The following is a 19,105-nucleotide window of genomic DNA, read 5'->3' on the forward strand; positions in this document are numbered from 1 at the left end:
TACAACATCGATAACATTATACAAAATGGGCTACATGTTACTCAAAAAAAGTCTTTAGGTTTCGAAACATTCATCACTCGTTGAAATAATGCAAATCTGCTTCGTGAGCACAAACTGCAAACTTATCTATTGCTCGATGCGTAAATGTTTTGCTGCTCCTGCAGACCATTACGAACGAAAATAAAAGTAATCGATACTTCATGCTCTCCTTCATTGCATTACCCACTCATCAGGCCTCACGGTCATCTACATACTAATCGCACGGTCATTTCTCACCCCTCCCTCGACATCCCCCATTCTCCTTCATTTCTCCTCCGCGGCAACACTTCATTCCACAACCACTGGCATCATTCCTCCGCTCCAACTGCCGCCGACGCCGCCAAATGCCCTCCCCCGTCCTTATAAAGGTCCCTCTCTCTCTCTCTCTCTGCTCCGACCATTCCATTTCTCGCGTCGTTTGAGAGCGTCGTGCCCTCGCATCTATCGCCTCCATCTTAAACGCATCCGCATCGGGGTACCACCGCCCCACCCTCCCCTGCCCCCTCGCCCGCCTCCACCCCCTCCTAATTCCAGACATCCCTCACTCACTCCCTCCTCTCCTCCCGTCTCACTCCACCATTCACCCTCCCTTCTCTTTTCCACATTATTCCTCCCTCATAACCACTTTCTTTCATTTTTCTCACTGCGTATCTATGAATTTCCCGTGATCGTCGACTTCAATCCTGATGATAGTTTCAAGTTATATGCATCACAACATGATAGTCTCATTTCAGAGAGGTTCTCGCTCGGCAAAAATGTATTTAAAAGTATATCAATATATTTCACTCGCCTGTATGTAAAATATTGCGTCCAATAACACAATTTTTAATGAGGTTTGAGATTTTTTGTCATTTCTTTGACCCTTTGCCGTAGGTTCTTTCAGAATAGGTCGGTATTTTCGGAAGATTTGATTGATCGTATCTCCGAAAAAATTAGGTGAAAAGAACAAATTTTGCAGTTCTGTTAAACAAAATAATAAGATAATACTCCACTTTTCATTCTCCCAGCTTCTTCTCTGTTTTCCATTATCCTATCTACCCCTTATTTTCCTCTCTTTGCGTTTTTGAGGCGCATCGGCTTTTGTCTTAGTGATTTTTTGCATTTCCATATACCAAGGGCCATTCCATGTCAAGTGGTTTGATATCAGAGACGTCCCCGCTCTACCGCCATGGTTTTATAATTGTTTTATGAAAAAAGTTAGTAGCTCTATTGATAACATGAATTTCCAAGATTTCATTTCCTAATGAATATTTGCTTGGAATTGAATAGATAAACATAAATAATACTAATTCAATGCGTTTGCTCGAAAAATCCACTTAGAGGTATTCACTCTTGACTAGTTTAAATATACCGGGACTTGCCACGGTGATAATTATAAGGGAGTCACCCGCAATCCACAAATTGTGCGAAAAATCGACAGAGAAAAATTATTCCCTTAACAGGGATTCGAACCCCGGAAAAACCCGCTGTGGAAATTTGAGAACTACATCGAGAGATCCGTGTTCGAATCCAGCTCAAGGCGAATGAAATGTAGAAATTTGAGGACTATACCCGACAAGGTGGTATTGACTTCTGAGGATATGATGCGATAAGAAGTCCAAATCGTACGCACAGCGCCACCGCCGGAGAGCATAGCCCGAAATTGGAACACGAAGAGGCGTTCGCTCATGACTAATTTAAGTATACCGGGACTAGTCAACGTGATAATTTTACGGGAATCACCCGCAATGCACTAATTGTGCGAAAAATCAACAGTGAAAAAAAATCATACTCCTTGACCGGATTTCGAACCCGGATCCCTCGATATAGTTTCACAATAGGTAAAAGCACTCGGCCAGAAATCGAGGGATTCGGGTTCTACTCCCGGTCAAGGTGAATGGTTTTTTTCTCTGTGGATTTTTCGCGCAATTTGTGTATTGCAGATGACACCGTAAAGGTATCACCGTGGCTAGTCCCAGTATACTTAAATTAGTCAATACATTTATCAATCGATTTAGTAGAAAATGAAAATTGAATTAGAAATCAATTTACTCCACCGTATTCACCGGTAAAAACTAAAAAAACAACAAAGAATTTAGCTTGTTTCATGATTAGTTTAGCTGCTAGAATACGATGCTTCAGTAGCTAACAATATTTTCAAATGTCTTGAGATCATAAGGTAATAGCTATCTATCTTAAGTTGGTATAATATAATCAGTAGTAATAATAATAAATACATCCTTAATTAACGATTTCAAGTCCCTGGTGTAGTTATTTACACAATAGGGATATTCCTGCATAAATATGTGTTGATAATATACTTTACTTTATATCTGGTCCGTAATTTAATAAAATAGGAAGAGTCTAGAAAAAACTCTTCATACCGCTACATATCATATTTAGCTTACATAAAATTTCAATACATTAGCTGAGTGACGTAATATAAAACCCTGAGATAAAACTTTTTAAGTTAAAATGAATGTAAAGATAATTAATAAATGTAAGTAAACCGGTATTGCTCAGTTGAAGGGGTTCAAGGTCTAATGAACATCCTAAAGTGAACAAACCCTTATCGCACTCGATGCAAAAACTACATCAGTCTTTTTAGCATCATTTATAATCCTTTGATTACGCAGCATTCTTTCCTCGCTCATATTCGGAATCCCTACCCCCCCCCCCCCCTCCCTTTCACAGCATTCTTCCGATCCTCGAGAGCGGTCGCACATGCACGCAGTCCGGAAAACGACCACTCCAAAGCGATGGCGCTAGAGCGTCTATCGCGAGCGGAAGAACCTTTCCAATACAGGAATTGTCGAGCGCGCGCTTTCTACAAGCCACAAGATCACTTTGAAGCAACTCCCAAACTTTGCAAGCCATAACAATTTAGAAATTGGATATAACAGGGAATGGATCGAGGCTGTCAGGTGTATTACCTTCGTCTTCAGATACATTTCGCTGTAGTTTCGTCATTTTTGAAACTCTGCTGAAACGGGAACAAACGGAATGTATTATATTAAAGGCGGGGTATTTTCATTTAAACACCTTGGGCAGAACAGTAAGACAAAATACGACTCTTAGTATTTCCCGCTTGCCAAAATCGTTCCATGAGAGCACTTTTCATGGTTTTGAACATCTACAAGGAAAAATTATTCTCAGATTTCGAAAACTAAATAAATAATTTTCAATACTTATGCAAAGTATTCCTTAATCCCGTTACTTAATTAAAAAGGCTAAATCAAACACGATAAGGCATAAGCACACAATTTAGGTTTGCAAACCATCATTGTTCTAAGAGGTCAACAGAGTTAATATTAGCTCCTCTTGTAACACAAATACCTGTCTTTATAAATTACTCAATCTACAAATGCATACCTATCATCTAAGAATGACTCTATCGAAGTACTGACCCTAATTTAAGTAAACCGAGTAAATTAAAATACGTACACCGAGAAAATTTTACGGAACAGCCATCAGCCATAAAATGGATTATTTATCTGTCACAGCGATGGTACTGTGGATAATAACATTAGATGGAGAAAATATTTTCAAGCTTAGAGGAAATATCAAATTACCTCTTTTTATTAAATTAGGTTCGAATAGAAAACTAATGCCTAAATTTCACATCTATATCACATTTCACGGTCACAGCAACGTTGCTACCTTCTGTTCTCACACGATTCCAGCATTCAGCCCCACGAGCTTTTCTATTCATATCGATAAATCCTCTACAGCTTCCTTTACTCCCCCTCATCCACCACACATGTCTCACAGAATCACGAACTGTATCATCAAATATCTCTCCCTTCGACCCCGCGTCATCTTAATGATCACCACAGTTTTACCCTTTCATTACTCATGATTAGCACATCCTCTCGTCCCTGTTCCTCCTCCTCCACACATATCTAAACCATCAGCAACCCGCTCTCACTCTCCTTCCTTAGATTGTACTCATCAAGCCTTACCATATCTTTAGTGCGTCGCGGGTTTTCATCCAATATACCACCAAATAAAGACGATGACTCTCCAGATCCAAGCCGGGTCCACCTATTTGTAGATCTTTGCTCACCCCCAATTTCTCCATAATTCTCTATTAATCGGAATTGACTCTAAAGCCAGAGTAGAAGCACAAATTCTCCAATTATTTCCACCTCATAGCTCTCTACCCAATACTACCGCGAGCTGAAGAACCTTTCCACTACCCACTACCCAATAACAAATTGTTTACAAATCTATATTACTTCATAAATTAACCTTTGACTTATGCCAACATGGAACTCTTCTGATGCCAATCTCTCCGTGAAACGCATTTGTAAAGGCTATTTTGGCCTTTCTCTGGGTATGGCTGTGGTGTTAATGTTTGGGATACCGTGTCGCACCACATCCAAAGGGCTTGTCTGAAGAGTGAGGCTTGCACGGGACTTAGAAAAATGGAGCATGGCTTCTAGCGTTCGACATAAGACGTGGCGAGTAGGAGGAAGAGCTGAGAGGAAAAAAGAGGCAATTGAATGAGTTATGGGAAACAAGCAGTAAAGAGTAGTGAGAAGCAGGGAAGAGGGCAGAGATCTTCGGTGGGGGCGAAGACCGAGGCACGGGGTTCGAGGAACGAATGAGGCAAGAGGAAAATAGGGTTTAAGGGTTAGATAAGGCAGAAAGACCTTACTAAAGATGCAATATTGCTCATATTATTAGAAACTAGGAAAAAAGCTGCAATTGTTGCACCTTCAACAATTTAAACTATTTCAAAAATATAGTAAATAAAAAACAGCTTTTTGATGATGTTTTAAGGGAAATGAATACATGAAAAGCAACATATTATGCGCAGAATAGCGGAAAAAGTGCATATAAGAAGTTCTTTTTACTTTTATGAAGTAATAAGATAAATTAATTCTTTAATGGTATTTTGCCCTCTCTTCTATGTATTAAAATAATCTTTTGGATCAGCAATTTATCTTAACTTTTCTGGGAAATTGGCGTACTTCACGGTGAGTAGCAAAAAAGTGCGCGCTATTTCGAGCCCAAACCCTTAAATTGCATGTTTTTTTTGTTGCTGCTAGAATTTTTTGCACTCTCCCCAAACATAATTTTGAAAATGATTTAACCGGAAATAAGTATTTCATGAAAATTTTAATTTTTAGCATAGACTGCAGGGATCCCATAGCCAGTTTCTTTTAATGAATGTAACATTCTGCAATTAAAATCTCCTATATCCCCGCGATCATCATTCAAGTGAATAGCCAACACATTTTCAGAGATAGTTATCGATTAGTACGTCTCTTTCATACACCTTTCCAGTAGTGTAGAACATTGAACAATAAGGTACCCAATCCTATACCTGTCAAACCTTCAACCCCATTATATCCCAACGATAATTCTGAGAGGAGAAAATTATTGCTACCCGTTGGATCACTGATATCATTGCTAAGTTTAAGTTATTCCACCTCAGTATGGTTTTTATAGCTCACTAGAGCTCATAGTGACTTAAGAATCTTTCTCTCATAAAACGTAATCAACTCTATTTATAAGTGATTCATAAAATCCATCATAAAATCCCGTTAGCCAAAACTTACGGAATTTCGCAATCTCACCCTCATTAGAAAACTGGTAATTAGAGCTGCATCAAACATAATATTTTCCTACACCTAGAATTTGCTAATAATGAGGAGTTCATGCACTAACATAAATTGAATTGAAGGGAGATTCAATTCTATTTTTAATGGCGTTAACGAAATATCGTCTACTAAAATGCTTGCACATATCAGAAAACCACACTAGGCTATATTTGGGAAGGATTTCCCCACATTTTACCGGCTCCTAATTTGTACCACCTCGGTAAAACGGAAGGACATGGAATCTTAAGACTTCTGTCGTGCACAGCTTCAACTAGGTCGTACTAGACGCCCTAATATCATTCGCCAGCGCAGAGCGTTCCAGAACGGTCTCTTTATGAAAGAGTAAAATATTTTTCAGCTTTAAAGTAATTTTTTCTCCACATGGCTAAGGGAATAATAAAGTCAGGGTAAACGAACTGTATTGCTTATAAGCAGAATATAAATATGTATATAGCTCAGTTTTCACGAATATATGATTCTGCAACTCTTACGGTTATTTTGGAAGTAAGTGACGAATACAAAATGGTAGAGTTACCTAATATATACCAGTAGCAGTTTCGTACATTACACCGGTAAAATTTAGGACACCTTTGTGCTATTAAATGATGATTCAGCTGTTTTTTATGTATAAAGATATTTTTGCTGATGTGCTGTATGGTTTATGTGCCATTTATCGCGAGTAATTAATTTTCATTGCCATCTGAGTCCCAAAGAAAAATATAGAAAGTGGAGCGTGGAAGAACTACATTTAGCCATAGCAACGCATGTAAATGGGGGTATCTCCAATTCCCAATGTAAAAGAAGAGTACCTACTTTTAGGAGAGCTCCAAGAACTAGACTGGGAGCCTGTGGGTTGACGAGTTGTTCATGTAAGGAAAAACTCAAATTAGCGAAGGAGGGTAAATCCAAACCTGCCAGATTACCCGTAAAAAAGAAATGTTTCGGTGGCACTGTAGTGAAACGAACAAAGAAACCAAGGGATGGAACCTCGGGTGAATGGTTTTGGTACAGTGCGAGGAAGATGAAATGGAAAAGATGTTAAGGTGCATGAAATGAAAAATATAGATTGATGCTAATAGCGTGTAGGTGGGGAAAGGAGTGAAAAAGTTTTTCTATAATGTCTGTGAATACATGTATTGGCTATCAAGGCACAGTAAATGCTTATATTGATAACATTGCTCTGAACTGCAATGGAATCATCTAGCTTCGGCCACATAATTGATAGGAGTAAATGAGTGGTCAAATTTAGGAAACCACTTGTACAAATTAGGATACCAGTTACCTAATTTGTACCACTTGCATATATTTATAAATTTAGAAATATTTTGCTTTTAACAGGGTGATTTTGAAGATTTTTCAATCGAATTCTATCCATTACAATGCACAAAAAAATAAAATAATAAAAATCAATGTGCAACTTATTATTTGAGCTACATAAAACGAAATGTAAAAAGTATTACCATGCACGAAACTCCCTTAAATTCCAGTCTTTCTACCGAATTGACCTACCCACAATCAATCAATCTAATGACATTTTACCAAAGAACCAAAAAAATGCATAAATCCACGTCGAGATAAAAGCTCGGGATAAAAATCTACTGTGTAGGGAGAGGGGAAGGATGACAGGATAAAGTGTCGTCTGGGGAGAGGAAGAAAGCGCGAGCAAGTCATATGACGAGAAGTCAAACTCACGGGGGAGAGAAATGACGGGAGTGGCTGGAAGCCATTCCGGAGGCGGCCCTGCAGAGACTACAAATGACGCCCCCCCTGGAATTGCACGGGCGGAGGACGTGGACGTATTTACATTCCCACTTTTCTCCGGTCGTACATCTCTTTTGCCAGCATCGGAAAATCCCTCCCCCCCTCCTCCTCCTCCTCCCCCAGCCCGTTTTTCCTCGCGGGGGTGAGAAAACGCGAGGGAAGGGAGAGAAAATTCCAGCAAATCCCATCCCTGCCTCCGGACCATCGCGGTAACACACACACACACCAGCACAAACGGCGGACGGACAGAAAGCCCGCGCGCCGGCATCGCCGTGGGCTGCTGCCGCTGCTACTCCGGCGAGGTCTTTCCGTTATCTCGGCCATAAATTCCGAACGGAAACGTTCGCCTCATCTCCACGCGTCATTCCGGAGCGAAGTTCGGTTTCCAGGGTGACGCGTGCATGCCAGGAAAAAGGGGATTGGATTTGAGAGCGCGCGAGCGAGCGAGGGTGGGCCGAAGGGGTGGCTGGGCTGAGGAGCACGCCGAAGGGGATGCAGGCGAAACTGCTAGGTGGTGGTGGTGTTGTGGGGGGAAGGAGAAAATTAGAAAGGGGAGCGGAGAGTGGATGTTGAAGGATTGAGGGTGGGGAAGGCGCAGTGTAGGGCAATATATCTGCCAGGCGAATCGGAGTAATCGCCGGAGAAGACATTTCTCACGGGCCTTTCATGGAAAAAATAACGCAAAGTATGAAGCGGAGTGCGCGAGGCGAGGGGAGGAGGGATGGGAGTTTTGCGCGAGTCAGGTCGTCGGCGGCGGCGGCGCAGCTCGAGATGTGAGCGGAAATATTTCGCAGCTCTCCGTATGCCTTTCCAAATGGATATGGCCGGATTGAGAAAACGACGTGACTGCGGTTGAGACGGCGAAATTCCCGGCTGAAAATACTTGCGTTTATTTACCAGCGGAAAACCGATGAAGAACATGGAAACCTTTCGCGACGATGTTTCCGTGTTATTTTCATGAATGATAATTATCAATTAATTTTAATGCACGTCATCGCATAATAACTTTGGAGTTGCAGAATTCACATTTACAATAAGATAAGGGAATCAGTAAAACCAAAACGCCATAGGAACTGCAGAAAATGGCAAACAGGTACTCTGCGGAATTTTTATCGACGTGAGGGAAATAATTACGCCATTTTTACCCTGTTTTTTGAAGTCACTTTCTTGTCTGTTTGTATACTTCTTTGTATAGTTGTCCTTCAAAGCAGAATCTTGCAACTCAAATTCATTCCACTTCCCGATTAGCTATCGACTTGATATTTTCAGTACACTTCAGGACCAGAATAAATGTATTGCAATTTCTAGGCCTTAGGAGGCAGCAAGACCCTCGACTTTTGGCGATGTACATTTGTATTAATCGTTTATCAGCAGTGCAAGTTTTAACACTTTAATTCTTCGTAATGAGATCCGGTGCCCACCGGCATGTGTGATAGAGCGTTTCAAGGGTGCAAACGATTCCGGCAATGAATCCTAGCAGAGTTCCTACTTTTTCCTCCTTCATTTAATATTTTTTACTTTCATCGCTATTTCGCAATTTTTTAGGTAGTCTTAAAGGCCACCATTTGTTTAAAATACATTTTGAAAATTATATAAGAATAGATTAAAAAATAATCTAAAATAAGTTTCACTTTAAACCAAAAAGGAAAGAATAATTAAAAAACCCACGTTTCTATTTGAACTGTAAAGAGGAAAATGTAAATGAATCAACTGTCCATAATCCATGGTCCATAATCCATTAATATTTTACAGATATAAGACTCATCAATATCCACATCTCAGTTCAAATTATTTCTCTGTACATATTCATTACAGTACCACAAATAAAACCTCAAGTATGCAATGATTAATCTTTATCACCACAGTGTCAAATGTAGTGCGAATGCGCAACACATTTTCTGTTTTGAGCATGTAGCCTCATGTCTGTATAGTTATATAAATAACTTTGCATGCAGTCATACGCCCAGTGCCACGTTATATACACCGAGGATAAAATTCGCATTTAAAAATCATTTGGCTCAGCAGATTCGAATTCGCATCTGCCGATTGCAGGTCCGATCAGGTATGCTACCAGATACACCATCCCATCGGGTTAAAATCCCGGCAAAGTCAAATGATTCTCTCATGGTGAATTTTATCCTATGTGTGTATAGATTTCTATATCTGTTTGGGAAAAAGGACAAGATTGCTTTTTTCCAGAGTATTTATCCCACTGTCAATATATTACACTCATGATCAAAAAGGTAATGAAATTAAAATTCTTTTTAATAAAAATAATTAATTTCATGTCTTTCGGAGCCTAACAAAAGACCCAAATGAATGAAATGAAACTACCGTAAAAATAAATGTACCGTTCAGCTCCGATCGACGTATAAGATTATCCCAATAGAGCATTAAATGCCGCCGCAAAAAGATCGCCCAACTGGAACAACTCTCGACGGGGCAAAATAAAATATTTGAAAACTGAGAGCAATGCGAGGAGGTACGAAGGTGGCTTATAAATAAGCAGTCCAAAAACATAAAATATTTGGCTCACTTTTTTATTCCTTAGCAACTCATTCGGAAATTCCCACTGTCCTATAAGCAAATGAATAGACAGAAAAAATGATTGCTTTGCTGATCAACTCTAAAGATAATCGCTCTCCTTCAATATTTTGCACACAGTTTTCCGTCAAAAGTCCATTCGAGAGAGGGAGTGGAGGTTTTTTTCCGCAAGAAAGGATCTAATGCTGGACACGGCAACGGCGTATCGCGAGAGAGGGAAAAACAAAAAAATATCATCCCGCGCTAAAGAGAATTCTTTCCGAGCCAGGGAGCGTAAAACTTTCCAAAAAATTCTCACAACCCAGCGAAAATTCTGACATTCGCCGGAAAAAGAGATGAATCTCCCAGTGCTCCTCGCCCTCCCATTTATTTCCACTCCACGGACCCTCTTCTTCCTCCTCGATCGCTATACAAAAACGTAAAATAATATAGCTCCCCTCCCCGCCCAGCATCGACGGCCCCACAAGAGAATTCCGCAGCTTTTGTGACGCGGATGTGCGAAAGAAAAATGGTTCGAGGGGGAAGCGACACCGTCGATCGTAAAAATCTCCAGCCTCTCCTCCCTTCTTCCACGCTGGTACTCGACTCGATCACCCCAGAATCCATTCGTCCTCACCACCAAATAACTTCGCCTCCGAATTCTATCCGTTTATCCAGCGGGTGGAGAGCCCGAATATACACGTTTTACTTCGCCCGAGAAAACTCTCTCACGCACAAATAACAATACGGTCACCTTCCTTCTACGACTAGAGACACTAAAAAATTTCTGAGGAGAAAATGACGTTCCTCATTGACACATTTCGAGCAATTTTTTATAACATCATGGGGAAAGAGGAGGAGAGTGGTCAAATTTTAGAATAAATTGCAACATTCATGGTTTCCCAAGGGTACTTTTTAATAATAAAAAAAATAAGTTTCCTTAACCGAGAACCAAATTTAAATATTATTACGTGAAGCACTTATTTTTTGACAAAGTACCTACATATTGGCAGTGGCCATTATAATGAGACAATAGGGCTTGAGTACATGTGCTTATAATAAGGGATAATTCCTGAAGAAGGCTAACTAACAGAAATAATTAAGTATAAATTTCCATTCTTGCAGTATAATTATTCATCTATACCTACAGAGCTAGCATCTATACCTACAGAGCTACAGAGCTCTTTTTATGGCTATTTCTCAAGTCTCTCTTCTTAATATTATAAAAGTTATTATGGGGAAAATATGAAAAACTCGTTTCCATTCCTTGAAGAAAATCATCAGTTTCCTATATTACAATGATAACTTCCATCCTAATTTCTGAGTCACTGCAGTATGGTATTTAAAGTAGGCGACCGACAGCTGTGGTCATTTGCGCCATGAGGGAAGGGTATGGAAGGAAGCGTGGAGAGAAACCCGGCGTCCGCATTAGCCTGGTCTTGACGAACTGCGCCAAAAGGGGACCGCGGCTTAACGTTCCATCCGACGGACGGAGTATTGCGCTTGAAATTCCTTCACATAACATTCAAGCAGGAATTGGGTAGTATCTGTAAATTCTCTGCCACCGCCGGGATTTGAACCCGAGCCCGCCGGGTGGGATGCCAACACTCTAGCCACTCACCACACCTCCCCCATCTCCTGAGTTTCGTCAAGCCTGATGATAGACCTATGGATATTACATTAACATCGTTACCATTTTATTGCACTTTTTCTCATTATTTTGTTTCACAGTGACACCATTCCGCTTACGATACAAGCTCATAACTCAAATTTTTATTCAAACTCCTATTTTGGTAGTTATACGATAAATGATGCGTATAAATATTGGCGAAGCCCAAAATGAACGCAGGCAACCTACTGAAGACCAAAATATACCTGAATACTATGGTGAATACATGAATATTAGAATGGGTCAAGAAGAAATGAACTGCCAAAAGGAACTGTTCATTGAATGCACCGATCCAAAAATGAACTGTTTTCAAAAACTCCCTGTTAACTGGATCCCACTATCTTCCGGGTTTTCGCACGGTGGTATTCAGAGATTGACGACATTTTCGCCAGGTCTTCCGATCGAAGTGCCGAAATCCGCATTTTGACTGCGTTTATAGCCTTCATTCGGTCGCTGCTGCGCTGTGATTGTCCAGTTTGTGGAGCACTCTCTCCCAAGCTTTTATTAGATATGTTCTTCAGCGTTAATCTTCTGGTTTCAGGAATCCGTCTGTCTTGCTGAAATTTCTTGGCGTTTTGGTGATTTCGATTGACTCCCATATTAGTCTGGAAGAAGATCTTCTAACCTTGGCGATGATTTTGGCTTCGCCAAATTTTATGTCGTGTCCGGGTTCGCCTATTCTCGGTGACTTATGATATGCTGAATTTCTGATTGTGTTGCCCTCTTGTATTTGAAGTATCCTCTGCTGAAGTATCTTCATGGACCTACATGTCTCCCCAATATAGGATTTTCCGCATGAGAAAGGTACGTGGTATATCTACCCATTCGTGGAGATTTTGTGGGATCCAATCCTTCGACTTTTTAACCCACCTCCAATGAATATACATATAAGCACGGTGGCACCATGCACAACTCATAGTAATTGCTTTTTAAAGAAAGGACATTAATGTTTGTCGTTGTTCTAAATGTGATAGAAGTGCAATTAATCACGAAATGGGTTTGATAATTTTTCCAATTGCACTGAAGAAAGCATTGTCCATAAAAATTTATATCGGTAATATCGGTATCTGTCTTGACATGTAGCGGTTGCATTGATTCTTTGGGGATGAGCCTTTCTTTTAACTCGATCTCTTTTGAGGCTCGTTGGCAACACTTTTATTAGTAAATTCTCTCGATTGAATATTTGGGATATGAATCTTATGTTTAAGTTTAGGGTTTGCTGAAAATAAAATAGACGGCTCACCAAATCGAGAATCAAGAGCCAGAAATAAGACGACGCATCGCTCGCACTCAATCACTGTTTTTCGTGACGCATTAAAGTTAAAAACATAAGCTATTATTCTAAAAGAGTAGACCCATTCCAGCATTGGACGGTTTCTCTAATTTGAAATTTTATCTCAGTATTTTCGTGAATGGGATGTTAAATTTTTATACTTGGAACACTAGAGGATCTACTCCCTTAACCCTGAAATTTTCAATATGATAGGCTAAGGTTTAAACAGGTATCACGCTACGAAAAAAATTACATAATATTTCAGACTAAGAGGGAGTCCACATCCGGCGTCTGAACATCAAATCAAGGATATTGCAATCATCACATACCCAGATGCCAACAATCTCGGTCGTTGGTCTGCACTGCTATCATTTTCACCACTATTATTGATGAAATACCAAAGGTTACACAGCCAAACGAAAAAAATGATGTAGAAATTAAACCGATACTGTTAGCCACACGGACTCAAATGCACCTCTATCTTCACACCATATCTCTTCGTAGCCTCATAGTTACCTACCCCATATTGTCTAACTTCTTTAAAACCTTCATTTCCCCCTTTCTCGTCATCTATTTGTACGTCTTCGTGTCCCACGGAGGACAACCACTTTTTCCGTCGGAAATCTCCAGTGCGAATCTCCGCTCCTTCCACAAAGTCCCCATTCCATCTCCCTCCGCGCAGCCGAACACTAGCCATTAACCATCTCCACATCTGCACGTATCGTATTCCTCACCACTCATATTCCCATTCGAATCACTTCTGTCCGCTCACACCCCAATACCTCTCCTCCATTCACGGGCGTCCAAGCGTCGCGGAGCCACCAAAGCATCCCTCTTCCAAAAAAGGACCCATGAGCATCCCCGGGAACACAAACACGTATGCACATAGGTGCATATATGACGTATTTATTTATTTTAATAACATGTATTTATAAAATAAAGTACGCTCTGTCTGAAATATATTTAGTGCCGTCCGTCCTTATCTCTCGTTCCATTACGGGCAGCGCTGTTTTCCGGGCGAAGATCAAGCGCGCAGACAAAAGCGTAAAAAATGAATCGGTGGAGACAGGAAGGAGGGAGGGGGAGAGAGAGAGAGAGAGAGGAGGTGATAAACGAGGGGAAAATAAAAACGGGCAACGGGCGCATATTTTACAGAGGCAGGGATGATGAGAGAGAGAGAGAGGGGGTGGATGGCTGCTCAGAGGAGAAGCAAAGAGTTGAAAGCAGTGGCGGATACAGTAAAAAACCCAAGGGGGGTGGGGCGCAAAAGATATCTTGAGATACCTTTACTTTCATCGCAATAAAAAAAATTTATCAAGTCACATGCGAAGTTTAAGGAAGTTTTTATTTAAATCGATTATACAAATGTACAAGACAATGCAATCTTATGATATAAAAAAGCTGAAATTGCTGTTCTGGAATGTTCAGCAATGACGGCGGCCCCGAAAGGTAGGGGGGGCGCCCCTCACATGTATCCGTAAATGGTTGAAAGGCTATCTAAAAAGGGGCTTGGAATGAAAAGGTAGAGTTTTACAAGCATTCTTGAAGAATAATTATTCAATTCTTAACGGTTTTAATCTACTAGTTTTCTGTATACCATTTCTTCCTCTACCCCGGTGGTATTTTAGGCCGGTGCGTATGGTTTCAAAATGATCCGATTCGAAAATTCGTGGTCTCAAAATGTGCGAAATAGTGACAAAAAAGTAATTAAAAAGTTTCAGGTTCGTGCGACGTCGGATAGCCGAGCCTGAGGCGCCTAAAGGCCTATAGGGCCTTGATGCGGTTATTTTAAATTTTGAGTTGTTCGACCGAGATAAAACGCTATCATAGACATGACGTTATAGAGGTCTTTGGGCAAATATTTCAACCGTTTGGTCGTATCTCGATTCCTTCATGCCGAAACGTTGCGTCCAAGGTACCCGCGGCACGCCCCCCACCTTCCTGCCGCCAGGGGCGCCGAGCGTTTCTTGATTCGCGCGACACTCCTTAGTCCCGTGGACCTTCCCTCCGTCCCCTCACATGCTGGTAGAGTGGATCTAGAGTGAGTGATAACGACAATCCAGGTGCCATATCATTCATTTGTCAATGCAATTTTATAAAAAGTTCTCTTTACGCGAAAAAAGGGAGGTGAACTAGGATTTTCACGAGGTAAATACGTCGAAGCAACTGCATTAGATCTCGTCACTTTTCATGTCTATTAATAAAAAAGTTGACAGTTTTTCATTTGGAAAGGTTTTACGGTAGTTTGGAACTGTAAAAAATAAGTGCTGGTTGGATTCTCCTTTCTTGGACTCGACCGAGGCGGACAAGTGGGAAGATCATCCAAGATGGCAGCAACCAATAGGGTGGTTTCCCATTATTTTTTTATTGGCTAAATCGAAAGATTATTACTCCTGAAGTACGTATTTCACGCTTTTAGATTTTTAAATGACGATATCTATTTTTCGCGATTAAATGGAAAGTGAAAATTGTCAAGCACGCGAAAACGCGACGCCTAAGTGTGAATGCTGGGAAAACTCCGTGTGATGTCGTTCTGGTTCCCGCTGCCGCAAGTGAGGTGACCTTGGGGTGAGGCTTTGAGCGCTGATAAGATGCAGGATGCTAGCAGGTAGCAGAGTACCATACTAGGTGGTAGCGCTTGGCTTAAATAAGGATAATTAATACCTTATAAAACGAAGGAAACTTTCCGACCTTAGCCAGTTTTAATAGGTGATTATTAAGGCATGTTTCCCTGAGCTCTGTACCTCATGCATGCATTGGTAATCTCAGACGATGTAAAACTCCTATCTACTCGTATAGAAACTAGGTCCCTGTGAGGTCACGTGGAGTGGCATATCATGGGCGCCAATCTGGCCTTTTTCAAATGAGTTTAAAATTGACCATTGCCATTCGTCTAAACCGGTATTCATAAAACCAAATAATTTGTATATTATGAATCCACTAATGTTGGGTAACGAATCGCAATCAATGCCTTTCGTTTTCTTTGATGAAGGAAACTACCCTATTTGCAAGGCCACAGAGGGGAAAATGAGTAGTTGCTCGGCTAACTCCACACCCACTGCCACAATGAGCCTGAGACAGTGGGTGCGAAGTTATAGGAAGCATAGCGTGTTTTTAATCACCATTGCATGAAAAAAAATCCGATCGAAGGAATTCAAATGTAATCGAACGCTTAACTAATCGTTAGCGCAAATATTAACAACCATGGACTAAGAATGCAGTCGGAACTATATTATTAAAATACTGTTACTAATTTCAAAAATGGAATTGTAGTGGTAGCCTATCTATCGGGAATACGGAACTGTGTTCAACTTATTTTTTTATAGTCATTCGATATAGAGCATGAAAAAAATAGACCCGTATTTTTTCCGTCTTTCTACTCGTCGCCTACTTTTCGAGCTCTTTGCGACGAAAAATCACCCTTTTCGCGGTTAAGTTGACTCCTAGAATCCATGTCAAGCAAGTCCACGCAATTCAACTGCTCATAGGCCTTTTACATGGGCCTTGCGTGATTATTTGTTGTCAAAACTCTTTTGAACGAATCCTTGCCCCGGTGAAAGACTCTCTCCGAACAATTAAATGACTCACAATTCCAATGACGTCACCAACTTATGAAAAGTGGACGGAAACTTTCGCGTTTTTTTTTTTCATTTAAATTTACAAGAAAATGGCTGCACAAGGAAGATATTTTTCGTCGAAACTTATCTTTACCATCATACCTAACGGATGGCAACTATAAATTAATATTTAAGACCTGAATTATCGGTCACGAGATTTCATTCCCATTCAATCCACTTATTTAAGTTGATAAAGAAAATTTTCATGTAATTATACCGACTGTATTCTTAGTCTATGGTTAAAAGTATGTAGAATTTTCCGCTATCTATTAATTTAGTGCGCGATTACACTAGAATTCCTACGATCCGAGCTTTGTCATGCATTGGTAATAAAAATACCTTGTTTCTTCTAAAAATAATTGCGCATGTTTCTTTAAATATAACTTTGGAGCCTATTTTTAGAAGTCAAGAATAAATATATGAATGTTGGTGTAAAGGGAATTGATAAAGATTTATGAAAATCTCTGTGATAATAATGGAATAGGTACTTTAAGAGCATGGAGCGAATAGTGCGAGAAGGAATCGCTTTCAGCCTCAAGCTCCAAAATTTACCGTATTTTATACAGAGTAAGTGTAAGCTGACTCGCACCTCGTCAACATTAGGAAAACAGCCTAGTTCTCTCCTTACGTTCCCATCTTTTGTTTATCACCTACCATTATGGAGCACGCAGCAATCGAAACGATCCGCTACCGCACAACTTCATGACGGGGAAGCGGGAAAATTGCCTCGCGAAACAACCGCACCCGCTGCTTCCGGATGACGAGGGGAACGTGAGTACCTACGCCGCGCCCTACTCTGAGAACTTCAACCCTAATGCTACAATTCGAGATTTCGTTGAGCGTAAGACATATAAAAATGTTTTCCAGAAGAGTAGTCACCCTATTATTAAATTTAATACGCCATTTACCTAGGTATGCTTCAGAAAATTAATCAGACAATGAGAATGAATTAATAGATCATGTCTGATTGTAATGTTTTTCCATTTTTTTCACACATTTTTAAATTTTCTCAACCGATAACTGCCCCTTACTTTTATTTCATCAAATAAAAAAAATGATTTTAAATTTTAAAACTATTATGATTGTTCATTATGTTTACATGAACACTGCTTTACCGTTACAAAAAACGTGTTTTATGACTTAGAGTGAAAAGTTAAGAGAGGGATATACCCCAAGTCTCATGCTCTGAGGAGCATAGAATTCAACTAAACAGATTTGCACCTCGTTCGTAGTCAGTGAGACAACCTAGATCTCTCCTTGACGCTGTCTTTCCTTTATCGCCGTCTGATTCGGGCGCGCGAAACATCCTGAACGACCCGACTCCGCACAACAAGCTCCAGGAAACGACCGCAGCTGGATGACAAGGCGACACAGTGAAATGCTTGGACTTACTCTGTTAACTGCACACCCACTGCATCTATTCTAGGCTTCGGGAGGAAAGAGAAATGCAGAGAATTTATAAAAGATTAGCCACCCTGGTTAAATCCGCTATTTACGTAGGCACGCTTCAGGAAATCTTAGGAAGAATGTGCGTATTCAAACAGAATAGTTGCAACTGCAAAATTTTCCCTGATACTATACATTTCAAAATTCCACCACTGGTAGACTTTTGGTACGCTACCTCTTAATTAATCTTGATCTAGCTGAATATATATAGTTGTATTAAAATAGAAAAAGCTGTCGTCATTTTTTGGTGAGGGAAAGAGGCATGCACGAAGGCTTGTGGATCTTTATAAAATTGATGTGACTGCAAACATTTTCCCTGGTAGTGCTTCATATTTAAAATTTCCGCGGCCGATAAGCTACTTGAATATTTATGCATAATTGTAAAATTTTCCCATAGTTACAGATATTTCTAGTCACTGATAAATATTTTGCACCAAAGCCAAAAAATTCTTTAGCCCTATTTTATCTCATAATGATGAAAAATAAATTTCCATGATGTTTCTTTAAGGTGATTATAGCACGATACACAATTTTATAATTCATACTTTGAAAGGCGGAAAATTATTTCTGAATAGTGTTGGAACGCGAACTTGAGCAATGAAACAAAGGATATATCGTCGTAAAGTGATTTAGAGTTACGTATTTACCGAGCTATGAGTGAGAAGAGGAAATACACCCAGTCTTATTCACAAACGCACAACGTCGGATAAACGGATAACTGAATTATGTCTCGTTTACAGAGTAAGACTATATTTCGCGCAGTATCTCACTAGGCAAGCAGTTCTCTCCTTGGCACCTTCTTTTGTTTATCACCATCTCATTTCCGAGCGCGAAGTATCCGAAACGATCCACTGCTTTGCCACTCTATAACGGAGAATTGGAAAGTTCTTCCCAAAAGACCGCAGCCGCGACAGAGTTCTGTGTTCTTACCCTATTAACTTAACACCTATGGCTGCAATTAGAGATTTTGGAGAACGGGGGAGACATAACGCAAACAATATTTGGTTCAGTAAAATATATGGTTTCAGATATTTCTGAATTTCCTCAGACGATATTTTTTATAGAGTAGCAATCATAATCCTCTCATCCCTTTTTAATAAAGTGATAAACTTCGGAGTCCGTTATCAGAAAGGTGGAATGTACTATCATTAATAATGGTGGAACGGGAATTTTCGCAAAAAAAGTAAGG

This window comes from Ischnura elegans, chromosome 1 (assembly GCF_921293095.1).
Source record: "Ischnura elegans chromosome 1, ioIscEleg1.1, whole genome shotgun sequence".
NCBI classification, from domain to species: domain Eukaryota; kingdom Metazoa; phylum Arthropoda; class Insecta; order Odonata; family Coenagrionidae; genus Ischnura; species Ischnura elegans.